General features: G+C 52.6%; 1 protein-coding gene and 1 pseudogene across 3 annotated transcripts in view; one reads left to right on the top strand and one right to left on the bottom strand.

Moving 5' to 3' along the window:
* Positions 1-349: 349 nt before the first annotated feature.
* LOC309836277 (arginine/serine-rich protein PNISR-like) lies at positions 350-633 on the bottom strand (annotated as a pseudogene). The gene has a single exon. The product of its transcript is annotated as an arginine/serine-rich protein PNISR-like (transcript).
* A 13,729-nt stretch (positions 634-14,362) lies between these two features.
* The window catches only part of CRISPLD2 (cysteine rich secretory protein LCCL domain containing 2), a 66,947-nt gene continuing 66,528 nt past the window's right edge, over positions 14,363-14,781 (top strand). For both annotated transcript variants that reach the window (XR_014298181.1, XM_082677025.1), the window contains exon 1: positions 14,363-14,479. The gene's annotated coding sequence lies outside the window, so the exon portion shown is untranslated. The remainder of the gene's footprint in view (positions 14,480-14,781) is intronic.

Genomic DNA, 14,781 nt, shown 5'->3' on the forward strand with positions numbered 1-14,781 from the left:
AGTGACTGTTAAAAATAATAACACAAGTCCTAGAAAACTGAACTAGCATCAAGGAACCTAATCATACTGTGAAGTCAAAAAAGCAAACAAACAAAAACAGATAAAAGCTTATGGAAGATCTTCACTATCTGAAAAAAAAAAAGGGAAGAGAAAGATGGGTGATGGTAGGGGCAGAGTATCTCTGACAGACTAATTTGTCACATAGTGACACAAATTTTCTTTAATTGGAGACCAGACATGTTTTGCTCTGCCAGGGCTGCTGCTAAAAAGGCCATAGGTTGCAACAGAGAGACCTCGAATGCTGTCTCCCCTAGATGCCCGGTGAGGTTTCCAGTGTTCCCAGCCCCTGTCAGCCTGGTTGCCACGTTCTGTTAAAAGTTTGAATCCCCTTGGAAATTCCCATGATTGTTTGGACCAGACTCCATGGTAGACGTACCTTGTGCATTTGGCATCATTCCTGGTGGTGGCTCTGCCATGCTTTGCTGTCCTGAAGCTACTCTTTGGGCAAACCCAAGCTTGAGCCAGTGCAGCCCAGCCAGTCTGGCTGGGATCCTCCTGGTGCTGGAGTGACTTCATCCGTTGTTGCTGATGCCAGGGCCACTGCTGCCAAGGCTGTCCTCCTCGAATCCACATCCTGACTCTTAAAGTATATCTGACTTTCTCAGAGGTTCACCTTCTGTTTAAAATTTAGGTGGATTCACAACTACAGCTTGGAAGCATAGCAGCAAGATTACTTACGCCCCACTCCGGTTCCGGAACACCGTGTCGCCACTGTTCCCATAATACCCTGCCTCGCTCTTGTAAGGACGCTTGTGATCACACTGGACCCACAGGATAATTCAGGATAACGTCCTCATTTCCAGATCCTTAATCACATTAACAAAGTCCCTTTTACAATGTGTAGTGGGTTGACTAGCACTCCCCCAAGTTTCATCTTCACCCAGCCCGCAGAATGTGATCTTATTTGGAAATAGGGTCTTTGCACCTGTAATCAAGTTGGGCTCCCACTGGAATAGGGTGGGTCCTCATCCAGTCACTGGTGTCTTCGTAAAAAGAGGGAAATTTGGACACAGACGCACAGGGAAGATGGCCGTGTGACCATGGAGTCAGAGATTGGAGGGATGCAGAGCCTAGGAACCCCAACTTGCGACCAGTGGAAGCTGCCGGAGGCGTGGAACCCATCCTCTCCCAGAGCCTTGGAGGGAGCAGGGCCCTGCTGACACCTGGATTTTGGACTTCTGGCCTCCAGAACCGTGAGAGCATAAGTTTCTGTTGTTTTGAGCCTTTCCATTTTTGGTCCTTTGTAGTAGCCGTAGGAGGCTAACGCGTCATATAAATCACATTGACGGGCTTCAGGAATCAGGATGTGCACATCTTGGGGGGCCGTTATTCAGCCTGTCACAGAGCCTTGGAGGAGCGGAGAAACTTCCATGCTGGGGAGGAGCTGAGTTGCTGGAGACTGCAGTTAACCCAGGTATGAAGTCTAGGTTTGCTACCATGGGCTTTAGCGCAAGTGACGCCATTTCGGGCCTGCGGTTTTCTTTTTTTTTTTTTTTTTTTTTTTGCTGTACGCGGGCCTCACCTCTGTGGCTTCTCCCGTTGCGGAGCACAGGCTCCGGACGCGCAGGCTCAGCAGCCATGGCTCATGGGCCCAGCCGCTCCGCGGCATGTGGGATCCTCCTGGACCGGGGCACGAACCCGCGTCCCCTGCATCAGCAGGTGGACTCTCAACCACTGCGCCACCAGGGAAGCCCTGTGGTTTTCTTTTTAACAGACTTGAACATGCAGATTTGGGGGGCGGGGTACACAGTTCAGCCTATAAGAGAAATACAAAATATTCCCTGGGATTCTTCCCTGGGAAAGCTGGCTGTTTGGAGGGGGAATGTATGGCTTTCAGAACATTCTATCCTTGACCAGGTTACATGGCGTGGTCTGTTTTGGTCAGCCTTTGCCATGTAACAAAGCATCCCGAATCATAGGGGCTTCACACAATGCAGTGTATTATCCTCAGGTTCTGTGGGGTGGTCTTGTGGTGTCACTGCAGGGGACTGACAGCTTGGCCAGGGCTGAGGGTCCAAGGCCGCTCGCTCATGTGCCTGGCGGTTGGGGCTGGCTCTCAGCTCAGGTACTGCGGTCCCCAGCCCCCCGTACTCCCCATCGTCTCATCCTCCAGTGGGTTAGACTGGGCTTCTTTATAGCACAGTTGTCTCTGGGTCTGAGGGAGTGACAGCAGAAGCTGCAGACCCTGTGGGTCCCAAGCTTGGAGCAGGTGCCCCAGCACTTCCACTGTAATCTATTGTTCAAAGTAAACCACACAGCCAAGCCAGGTATGAGGGCCAAAGAATAGACTCCACCTGGTAAGGAGCTGAGGGGCAGAGCCACAGCGGGGCGAGGACACGGGGAGGCGGGGGTCACTGGGAGCCGTCATGCTAACGATTGGCCACGTGGTCATGACTCTCCTGAGGAGACGATTCCAGGTTTGGCTTGGGTTGACAGCAAGCCCCAGTGAGCAACAGACCCAGGTCATTCAACTGACGATTGGGAACACATGTGCGCAGGGAGAGGCCCTTCTCACAATTGTTCCCGGGTGGGAGACCCGCTAGGGCTTGCACATCTGCACGAATCCACTGACTCACCCCGCCACAGCCTGCCAGGGACTCCAGAAGTCTGTCTTCCATTAGGGCCAGTATTTAATAGGAACACAGAGGCCGCCCCATCATTTGGAAATAAGAATCTCAATTTATCTTGGTTTAGACAAGAAGGAAGACAGAGCCCTGTCACGTTCTATTCAGTAGATCATGGGGTATTAATGACTTCGGTTGTTGCCATTGTCGAGTGCTTTCTTGGGAGTCAGAGATGATTCTGTTACAGTCAGCAAACATTTGATGACCGCCTTCTGTGTGCCTGGCCCTGTGCGGTAAAAGCAAGGAGCGGATTGACCCTTCCCGTCCCTGTTACCTATCGCTGCTGTACAAGAAACCACCGCCAAACTTACCACCCGAGGACAGCACCAGTCATTGGTTTTGCTCGTGCATCAGCTGCGTCTGGAGGACCCGCACTTGCAACTGCATGTTGGTGCTGGCTGCCGGCTCTCCTCCCCGGGGCAGCTTGGGCTTCCTCACGGCATGGCGGTGGGCTTCCAAGTACAAGCGCCCCATGAGGAAGAAGTGGAAGCTACCAGGTTCTTAAGGCCTAGTACAGCGTTACTTCTGCCGTATTCTTGGTCACACAGTTCAGAGTCAAGGTAATAGTGTCCTTGCAAAACCCATGTCCGCTGGAACCTCAGAATGGGGCCTCGTTTGGAAAAAGGGCCTTTGCAGGTGTAATACCACGAGGTCATACTGAGCTAGTGTGGCCCTAATGCGCTGTGACTAGTGTCCTTATATGGAGAGGAGGGGACACGGCAGATCAGAAGCTGCAAGAGGAGAGCAAGGATCATCCCCTCCAAGGTTCCAGAGGGAGCCTGGCCCTGCCGACGCCTCGATTTCAGACTCTGGCCTCGGATAGTGTGAGAGAACAAACTCCTGTTGTTTTGAGTCACCCAGTTTGTGGTCATTTGTTCTGGCACACCTGTGACACGGGTACGCTCATTTACCCTGCTTTTCAAACTCTGACCACAGACTCCATTTATTTGATAGTTTTCTGGGGTGGGGGAGATTAGGGAGGGTGTCCCATAGGCAATAGTGCTTGGGAGGGACGGTATTTATAGAAACAGGAGTGACAGGACTTCCGTGGTTAAGAATCCAATGCAGGGCTTCCCTGGTGGTACAGTGGCTGAGAGTCCGCCTGCCGATGCAGGGGATGCGGGTTCATGCCCCGGTCCGGGAGGATCCCACATGCTGCGTAGCGGCTGGGCCCGTGAGCCATGGCCCCTGGGGCTGCGCGTCCGGAGCCTGTGCTCCGCAACGGGGGAGGCCACAACAGTGAGAGGCCCGCATACCGCAAAAAAAAAAAAATCCAATGCAGGGGACACGGGTTCAAGCCCTGGCCTGGGAAGATCCCACATGCTGCAGAGCAACTAAGCTCATGTGCCACAACTACTGAGCCTGTGCCCTAGAGCCCATGAGCCAGAACTATTGAGCCCGCGTGCCACAACTACTGAGCCTGCGCCTCTAGAGCCTGTGCTCCACAGCAAGAGAGGCCACCACAATGAGAAGCCTGCACGCCGCAACGAAGAGTAGCCCCCGCTCGCCACAAGTAGAGGAAGCCTGCGTGCAGCAACGAAGACCCAACACAGCCATGAATAAATAAATATATTTAAAAAAAGAAACAGGAGTGTTGACGACTCAGAGGACAGGGGTGAGAGGGATGATACTGAGAACTCTTGACAATTAACTCGTTACTACAGCAGCTCTGTAAAGTGAGTCTGTTACTATTCCCATCTCACAGATGGAGAGATCAAGGGACGGGGAAGTCAAAGCACTTGCCCAGGGTCTCAAGCCAAGAGGGATAGAGCTTGGATTCAAGGTCCAGCAGGAGATCTAGAGGCCCAGGGCCCCTCCCTAGCAGGAGGGTGCAGTGCTGTGATTCCCTTCCTGGGGGCTGGAGGGGAGACCAGTTTTCATTCTGTTCATCTGTCACTCCCCCGGCTGGTGTGCAGGGGTCCAGCTCACATAAGGACCCAGCACACACACTGGGGGGTGCCGTTCGTGAGAGAACAGGCAGCATGGGGATGCTTGGCTTCCCCCCAGGCTGGCAGAAAGGTTTAGGATCTTCCAGAAGTGCCACACCCTGGGTGTGAAACCCAGGGCCCAGCCTCCTCTGGAACAGCCTGATCGTCATCCGGGGAGAAAGCAATCACCGTCGTAGCGTTTGCCAAAAGAGCTGCGTTTCCTGAGGCGCTCCCAGCCGCAGCCATCCGTGTTCTCTGGCTCTTCTCCTTGGATATTGGAGAGAAGGGGGGGGGGCGGAAACCCTGGTGATGGCGGGAACCCAGGCATGTTTCAGGTTAATGATTTCAAAGCAGTGTGAGCAGAGTCTCATGAAATTGTGAAATGTAGTCTTCCCGTTTTCATGAAGATATAATCATACTTCCATTTTGTTGTTTGCCTCCAAGAATGAAGAGGTTCCAGACGGATGATTCAAAAGAGAGAAAACAGGGACTTCCCTGGAGATCCAGTGGTTAAGATTCTGCACTTCCACTGCAGGGGCCGCAGGTTCAATCCCTGGTCTGGGAACTAAGATCCTGCATGCCGCGCAGTGCGGCCCAAAAAAGCCCCAAAAAACCCAACCAAACAAACAAAAAAACAAAAGAGAAGACAAAGAAACAATAACAGCAGAAAACAGCCTCCCTTGTTCTGACGTTCGGTTTATTATCACTTTTAAACTAAAGACGTTATCAGGATTGGCTACTAGGGAGGAACAAAAACCCCACCCCTCCTCCCCACCTAAATAAGCATAGAAGTTTATTTCTCTTTTATATAAAAGAAGTCCGATGTAGGTAGTAGAACTGATATAGAGACCTGTATCAGTCATGGACCCGAGTGCCACCATTTATGGCTTCTGTTCCCAAGGTACCTCATGGTCCAAAGTGGCTGCTGCACTCCAGCGATCATGCCCATATTCTAGGCAGGAAGGAAGAAGGAGAACCGCGAAGGGCAAACCTCCCCCTCCCTTTAGGGAGACTTCCTTGAAGCCACACAAAACTATTCCACTCACTCCTCCTTGACTTAGATGAAGTTCTACAGAAAGGAGAAGGTGCAAGCCTGGCCGAGAAGTATCATTTTTTAGCTGAGTGACAGTGCACTCGGTTAGAAATCAAGAAGCTTCTTATTTTTAAGGAAGAAAAGAGATGAGCTATCTGGAGGCAACTTGAGCATTCTGTGTCGCTGCTGGGGAATTTTGTGGTGAAAGGGATCTAGCACTGAGATGGAGCATTGGGAAGCTGGCATTATTGTCCCAGGGTGGCCACAAACTGTGTCACCCTGGGTGTTGATGATTTGGCAACCTTATCACTTTTCATAAGCTTTTCCTCGGTTGAGGAGGAAGGATTCATGAGTGTTCCAGGATAATTGTTTGTACTTCAAAACCATTAAAGCGTGTCCATCCCAAATCCTGTAAAAAAAAGCTCCCTGAATGTTCTAGTACTTTCTAACCAAAGAATTTAATAGGTTACTCCCTTATGACCACCTCCTTGCTTCAACAGGTATCCCTTGCTAGCTGGAAGCTCACAGTTGGAACTCGGGACCTGAATAGATTCAGAAAGAGAGGGAGGGAGGGAGGGAGGGAGGGAAAGAAAGACAGAGAGGGAGCCCCCCATTGGACCTATTAGTGATCAATTACCACATCACAGATTTGTTAAAAGCCCAGGTTTTGGGGTCCACTGGGCTCACAGCCTCTGTATCTCTTGTTGTGAGATCCTGGGCCGCCTATTTATGCGTGTGAACCTCAGTTTTCTTTTCAGTGTAATGGGGATGCCACAGATCCCGCCTCACAGTACCGGCATGAGGATGGGAGACAGGATTCATGCAAAGCACTCAGTAGATGATGAGCTGGGGTTCCTAGTTCCCTCCTGTGGGCTCGGGGTTCACCCAGCACCCAGGTGCCCAGAGAGAAAGGGAGCTGTCTGGGGGGCTGTGGCTGACTGTCCTCTTTGGTGCCAGGAGCTCCCCCCAAGACATCCATTCCAGCTCCCCTGGCCCCGGGCCATCCTCCCCATGGCTGCCTCATGATCTTCCCCAGATGGAAGTCTGCCTTTTGGGGGCTCCTAATTCTCTCCCCCCAGGTTCACATCTACATTGCTTAGCAGGCTCGCTCAGGCTCCCACCCCCAGCCTCGCCTCCCCAATATGTCCCTGTGTTCCCTGTTCATCCTTCTAGACCCATCTCTCTGGGCCAGCTCTCTGCCAAGCCCCCCTGCCTTGGATCCTTCCCCACTCGGATCAACAGCTCTGGCTGCCCCGGCCACTGGGTGAACACGTGCGCCGCGTCCTGTCCCCCGGCCACAGGCTTGTGGTGATGGCTGGGTGTATTAGTTTGGGTTCCCCCCAAACAGCCTGTGAGACAGGATGTGAGTGCAAGTAGTTTATTGGGGAGATGATCCCAGGAAATACCAGGAGGAGGGGGAAAAGGGAACGAGCGAATGGAGAGTGGGCATCATGTCAGCTATCACTGGGGCACCTGGAGCATAGTCCCCTGGGTTCTCTGGGAGCAAGTGTCATTCCCTGAGCGGTGAGGGAGCTGGGGTACCTATACTCCAGGTCTTATTCAATTATTGGTTGAGGGTTTCCCTGGTGGCACAGTGGTTGAGAGTCTGCCTGCTAATGCAGGGGACACGGGTTCGAGCCCTGGTCTGGGAGGATCCCACATGCCGCAGAGCAACTAGGGCCGTGAGCCACAACTAGTGAGCCTGTGCGTCTGGAGCCTGTGCTCTGCAACAAGAGAGGCCGTGATGGTGAGATGCCTGCGCACCGGAGTGAAGAGTGGCCCCCGCTTGCCACAACTAGAGAAAGCCCTCGTACAGAAACGAAGACTCAACCCAGCAAAAATTAATTAATTAATAAACTCCTACCCCCAACATCTAAAAAAAAAATTATTGGTTGATGCTGTTCCAATGGGTGTGATTCCATGCCAGTTTTGGCCTGCCATGGGCATCGTGCCCAGAGGCAAAGGAATGTCTGCCGGCAGCTGGAAGTCAGGCAGGCAGGCACTGCAGCCGTCAGGGTGTAAGGACCAGGATGGGGCATGACAGCATCTCCTAAAGTGGACGTGTGGCCTGAGCAGGGCCAATCGTGTCTTTCCCTGGGATTTTACTTCTCAATTTGTAGCCAGGTGGAAGGTGTGGCCTGTTGAATCATAGCTGCCAGTGGCCACCTTCTCTGCCTCGTGGGGTGAACAGAGGAGCCAGGCAGAGCCCAGAGAGATGGGGGGAGGTCAGGGGAGGGGAGAGGGATGTGACCATCTTCTTTGAGGCCCTGGTCCCAGGTGTACCTGAAACTGTCTCTCCTCTGGGCCTCCCACTCATAGCAGCTGATACATCACCTCTTTTTCTTCCTCAGTCTGTCCATAACAGACTGCATCTGGCAGTTTCCATAACCTGCATCTGGCCCCCCATGACGTCTATCCGTGACGCCTCTGTTCACCCCTCGGTCCAGACACCCGCCCCCTCTGGGCTCCTTGGAAGCCTGTAGATCCCTGTCACTGCCCTCAGCACAGAGGATGCATTGACTGTCCACCCGGGGTCCCCCCGTCACAAGGCTTGTCTCATGTCTGCCTTATTCATCTCTTTATTCCCAGAATGCCTGGTCCAAAGGAAGTCCTCAGTAAATGTCATCAAATAGAATAAAAAGTGAACTCCAGCATTCATTTATTTTAAAAATATATTTACATTTTCTGCCTGTATTACTTCTTGGCGGGGTAACTTGAGGTGGATAAACTTGCTTTTCACTGTTGGCTGAAGAATTCCTTTAATTTGCTCTAAACTACCTCTCTCGAACTTTAAGGGGGTGTTCATCATATTCTGGGATTTGGTGTTCACTTTTCCTGTGTGAGTCATAGTTTTTATATAGTTAAATAATACCACAGCTCAGCCTTTGGCGTCCCAATTTCTTCTTGTAAAAAGCCTTCCTCTTTGTATGGCTAGACTTTTTCAGTTCTTTCCTATTTCTCTCCTATATTTGCCCGCACTTTGTCTGACATATAGTAGGTGCTCAACTAATATTCAGTGCATAGAAGAATGAAGGCACAGATTTCCTCAGAGAATAGAGAGACTCCTGGATTTCCTTCCCTAGACTTCAGGGTCCTCGTCTTAGTTTGGGTTCCTAGAAGCAGACCCTGAACTGAGGATTTGAGGGCAGGCAGCTTATTTGAGAGATGCAAGGAATACGGGAAAGAGATACAGGGAAGGGAAGGAACGTGGTTAAGTGTACAGCATTCAGCCGACAACTGTGTGATCGGCTGGAGAATCCTGGGAAACATCCACCTCGGAATCATCTCAGCCGAGAGCGCAGGATCTGGGGTATTTACACCCCCAGCCCTGTTAGCCTCTGTCAGCCGATGCCTCAGGGGCATTAAGTAAGTCCCAGGCATTTGGGGGCTTTGGTCTCATTTGATTGGCCGTGGATTGACATTTGCTCCCAGCAGGGCCCGTTAGATTCTCTCTCTACGAAGTTAGAACTGGGAGATGATCGGGCACAACCTGAGCTGGAACCTGGAACAAGGGAGATGATAACTCCCATGCTGGTGGGATGGTCATGTCCACAGGGGATGGGCAAGGCCTGGCTGCAGAGGGAGAAGGGAGGGACCCCTTTCAGAGTGTGAGACATAGACAGTACTGCCAGCGTGCTTGACACCCTTCCAGGACTCATGCTAGTTCTTTGAGGGTCTTGGCAGTGCTTGAATTCCCCAATAAACCAGTATCCTACCAAGAGCCCCCCTTCTGAGCTTAAGCTAACTTGAGTGGGTTTCTGTTACTTGCAACTTCAATTGATCAAGATCTTACCCTAGATTTACACCCCCTCCCCCAAAGAGTTGCCTGCCAATATAAGATGCGGAGCTCACACTTGTACCCTTCCTCTCCGGCAAGTCAAGCAAATCCACCCCACTGAGATCCCGGAGGACTGCGTGATCGGCACCTGTCAACAGAGGTGTCATCATCTTCCCCGTCCTTTTCGTTCCTCTTTCTAAGCCATGCCCATCACAAGATGGTACGCCTGTGTCTCCTTGACTCAAACTGTTAGTGGTCTTTGATGCCGAATTGAGGCTCAGTGCAGCTGCTGAATGGGTGTGGCAGGAACAGACGAGAAGCTGGAACTCCACAGCCTTAGCTCTTGGTGTCCAAATCAGAGGCGCCAATCAAAACAACTGGTGAGAAGATGTTGGTGTGAGTTCAAGACCCATTAGTTCTATGGCAACCACCTCACGAGATAGGAAGGAAAGCCCTTGAGGCCGTCTGGCGCAACCCCACCGTTTTGCAGACGTGTGTGGTCCTCCCATCAGCCCACCTTGGTTCCAAGAGAGCGAGTGGAGAGAGGGGTGGAACCTCTCCAGGCCGGAGCGTTCCTTTTTCCAGATCGTGCTTCATTATGACCAGAAGGGCCTTTTCCTTGGTCTCAGACTCTCCATGACTTAACTCCTGCCTGGGTACAAACGGGATCCTTTGCTGGGATTTCCAAGGATATAAGTGGCCAGTCCCTTCTCAGGAGGACTCTTGGGTGCCTCTCGGTTCTTTCCTATCCAGGACCTCCCAGGAGCCCATTTGCCCATGACACACCATTTTATTCAAATTCAAATGTTATTTTTTGGAAATTAGAGTCTAAGATTGCACAATGATGGAAAAGTTGATGGAAAGCAAACCCCTCTCTCTGTACCTTGTTGGCCCCTAATAACAATAATATTAACTAATACTTGCTAAGTGCCAGGCCGTGTTCTGTTTTCCATATATTAACCATTTAATGGCAGCCCTGAAGAAGGAAGATGCTGTTATCATCACCGCACTCTACAGATGGGCAGCTGAACACAGGCCAGGCTTGGAAGTAGAGGAGCCAGGATTTGAACTCAGCTCCACTGGTTCCGGAAGGTGGCACGACCCACAGGCTACAGACTCAGACTTAAGCTGCCCGTGGGGTGATCCAGCCTGGGAGGCAGTTGCAGCTCAGAGAGGCCAGGTGACTTGAGCAAAGACACAAAGCTGGTGGAGTCGGGATTCAAACATCCATCTAGACCCTCCTTCCCCTGGACTAACTAGTTAGCTCCCTGAGAAGGATTGATTATCTTTCACTGAGTGTCTGCTCGGTGCTTGGCACTGTCTGTGTGTTTCCACATATTGTGTCTGTTTTATTTATTTATTTAACTAATTAACTAATAAATTTGGCCGCGCGGCACAGCTTGCAGGATGTTAGTTCTCTGACCAGGAATAGAACCCAGGCCCGTGGCAGTAAAAGTGCAGAGTCCTAACCACTGGACTGCCAGGGAATTCCCTATCGTGTCCGTTTTAAAACTTGGAGAGGATTTAAAACAAGCCTGCAGATTCTTTGATCTCTACCTGTTAAAAAGTGTGGTCCGTGCCCTCTCTCCTTGACTCCAAGCAGGCTGTGTCTTGACCAAGGGCACGGCAGCCGTGATGTTCTGTGACTTCCATTGCCAGGCCACTAAGGGTGCCGCATCTTCTGCCTGGTTCTCTCGGGAGCCTTGCTCTGGGGGAAGTAAAAAGTCTGGCTACCCTGAGACTACCTTCCTGGAAAGGCCACGTGGCTCTCCTACCACGTGGGTGACTCAGCTCGGACGACCAGCCCAGTGGAACCTTCAGACGTCTGCAGCCCAGCCAACCTCTGACTGCAACCACACAGTGAAGCAAGGAAGAACCATCCAACGGGGCCCATCCCAGATTCCTGAGCTACAAAACGATGAGCAAAATAAGATGGTTGTTTTAAGCCACTACATTTTGGGATGTTTTGTTACACAGCACCAGTGGCCATAACATCCCGTCTGAGAAGTGTTAACCCCACTGAGATGTTAAAGAGAAATGAAGTCGCTCAGAATGCCCGGCGGGTTCACACTGTGGGCAGTCCTTCTCTCTGTTCTCAGACCACCTGGTTCAGGGCCAAGGTCACAGGCGTGAGTGCTTGCTGGATGGAAGTCAGCAGGCAGTGCTGGGCACGGTCAGATCCCATCTCTCAGCACAGCAGACGAGAAGCAGGTGGACAGATGAAGAGGAGACCAGAGAGGGAGAGGAAAGGAGAAACGGGAGATGGGGGTCTGGAAGTTCCTTGGTGCAGGGTCCTGGGGCAGCGGCTGCCAGTCTGGGCAGGAGTTGGCAGCTCGGCTGGGGGGCGACATGGTAGAGAGGCGCCCTCAGGTTGCAGCTCTGCCAACAGCCCCCCTGGAACACCTGAGCTGGGAAAGGTGTCCCCAGAGCCATCCGGGACCAGTGAGGAGCCTGCAGAGTTGCCACAAAAAGGAGGCGGAGGCCCGAGCAAGCTGAGCTGTGGGTGTTTCGGTGCTGACCGCACCTCCCCACCCCAACCCAAATGTTGGGCCCGTGAGAAATCTGATTCTGTGTGGCTTCCCTTCCCCTCTGCTGGGGCAGGGACCACTTTCTCCCACTCCCCCGGACCCCAGGTTTCATGGTACACAAGGTGGGGCAGCTGAGTGGGGGTGAGCGTGAGCTGAAATCCCAGTTCCTTGGGATGGGAGGGAGTGTGCGTGAGAGCAGGGAACCAGCCTGGTAGGTGAGAGGTGAGTGAGGCCTTAAGAAGCTGCTCAGTATTCCTAAGATTCAGATGCACAGTCACTATTCTACCAAAGTTTAATTGAAATTGCAAATGTGAAATAAAATTTCTCCCCTAGTACAAAGACAAACAAAAAAACAAATCCCAGTTCCTCCACTAGGGAGCTGTGTAACCTTGGGAAAGCTGCTTACCTCTCTGTGCCCAGTTTCCTGATGATGACAGCAGCAGCCTCAGAGGGCCGCTGGGAGTGGGGAGTTTGCCAGGATGATGGGTATGAGGCTGGGTACCTGAGAGGCATCTGTCAAGAATACAAATCTGTGACTTCCCTGGTGGCGCAGTGGTTGGGAATCCACCCGCAAATGCAGGGGACGCGGGTTCAAGCCCTGGTCTGGGAATATCCCACATGCCTCGGAGCAGCTAAGCCTGTGCGCTAAAACTACTGAGCCTGTGCTCTAGAGCCTGCAAGCCACAACTACTGAACCCGCGTGCCACAGCTGCTGAAGCCCGTGCGCCTGGAGTCTGTGCTCTGCAACAAGAGAAGCCACCACAATGAGAAGCCCACGCACCACAACGAGTAGCCCCCGCTCACCGCAACTATATTAAGCCCGCGCGTAGCAACGAAGACCCAACAACGAAGACCCAATGCAGCCAAAGTAAATAAATAAGTAAAAAAAAAAAAAAGAATACAAATCTCTTCTCCCCTTGGATTTGCTCTTTGTGAAACCGAGGACACTTGTTCTGCAGCAGTCTTTTGCTCACCACTAAATGCCCCAGTACTTGGGACAGAGTCTGGGACATAGTAGGTGCTTAATAAGTATTGGATGAATGGATGTTGAGCTGAAAATGATGCTTCAAAAACTGAGAAAAGGAAGAAAAGTAAAAGAAATGAAAATAATATGAGTTTAAAAAAGATAACTTTTTTATCTGCATTTGAGCTGCACCAAAATCTTCAAGAGCTTCCAGCTTTCTGAATCCGTGTCACACATGTCTAGCCAATCACTGGGGTTCTTTCCTTATCTTTGCCCTATCCCTGTCCACACCCCCTCCCCGCCCCGTGTGCTCTGACCTGTCCGGGTGCCCCAGACTCTGAGATCGCCCGCATAGCACAGGGGCGGGTGCAGAGTGACTGGATGGGGGTTGTGTGTGGGGAGTCGATTCTGAGTGAGCTGATTCGGTGTCTTCATGCAGGAATAAGCAACGTGGTGAGGACAGGCTCCATCTCGCCCTTGGGTACCACCAGCACACAGTAGGTCCACACTATGTGACTGAGTGGGGAGCACGGGGGAGTCCTTTAGCTCCTGCAGCCTTGGTTTCTTCCCCTGCCAACAAGGGCCTTGGCTTTACATCCCTCAAAGGCAGTTGCTTCTGGCTCTCAATTGATTAGAGTGTTAAACTGCACTGTCCTCTGGGGACTTGGGGCACTCTGTTCTCCAAGTCTCAGTTGCCCAATCTGTGAAATGGGATCATTTTCGTCTCACTGGATTCCTGTGAACCTGTACTGGAATAATGACGGTAAAGTGCTTAGCCTGGACCTCAGCTTTACTGCCTTCATCCAGTAAGGTCTTCCTGTCTTCATTCGCACCCTGGAAATGTGCGTGCGTGCGTGTGTGTGTGTGTGTCAAGAGTGAAGTTTTCTATCCGCGCGTAGAGGATGGAAATAAATTAGCAAGTGTATATTCTGCACCATAGTTGGTGGAGCCCCCGCCCTTCCTGATTTCAGGAGATAGCTTCCCTTTTCCCATTTTCCACTTGAGCCGCAGAGAAGTGGAATTTGGTAAATTTGCACACCCCTGGTGGAAAGTGCCTGGCATCGCGCTGGGTGCATCGTTAAGCTGTCAATGGAAACGATACTTTTATGGTCATGACGAGAAACTGAGTGCGTCCTCCTCTTGTCAAGCCGAGTTCTTTGGGCGCGGGTGGTCCCGCGCTCCCTGCGACGCCCCCCATCCGACCCCGGGCGCCCGCGCCTCCGGGTGTCCTCCGGGCTCCCGGGGTGGTGCGAGGCCGGGAGGGGCGGGGCCGGTGGGGTGGGGGAGGACCTGGCGGGGCGAGGCCGGGAGTACAAGGGCGGGGCCGCGACGGCGCGGCGCGATGAGCGCCGCCGACCGCCGCGGGGCGTGGCCCCGGGGCTCCGGGCAGCCTACAAGAGGCGGCGCGCAGGGTCCTCGGACCCACTGCATCTCTCGGCGGCACCGGTGTCCCGTATCCCGCGACCTGCCCGCTGTGGCCGCTGTGCCTGTGCTGCTGCTGACGCTGCCGCCACTCCACTCAGAAGACGCCGGCGAGGAGGTGGCTGGAGCCCTGCGGAGGGAGGTAAGTGTGACTTAAATTGTTCTCCTCTCTGCACCGTACGATCCGCTCCCGCAATCTCCGAGAAGCTGAAATAGCCAGAGCAGATGCCGTCTCTTAGGGCTTACTGTGTGCAGGCTCTTAGCTGAGCGCGCCACCTGTATCTCAGAACCGTGCTCGGCAGCATGCCCGTCCACAGATGGAGAAACTGAGGCTCAGCGAGGGCAAGTTGGCTGAGACCTCACATGCTGCAAGCTAGGGAGCCAGGACTCAAAGGCCGTCTGACCGCAGAATCGTGCTCCCTGAGGCTGTGTACTCCTCCCTCA

Source organism: Grampus griseus (assembly GCF_964374135.1).
Source record: "Grampus griseus genome assembly, chromosome: 19".
Taxonomy (NCBI): domain Eukaryota; kingdom Metazoa; phylum Chordata; class Mammalia; order Artiodactyla; family Delphinidae; genus Grampus; species Grampus griseus.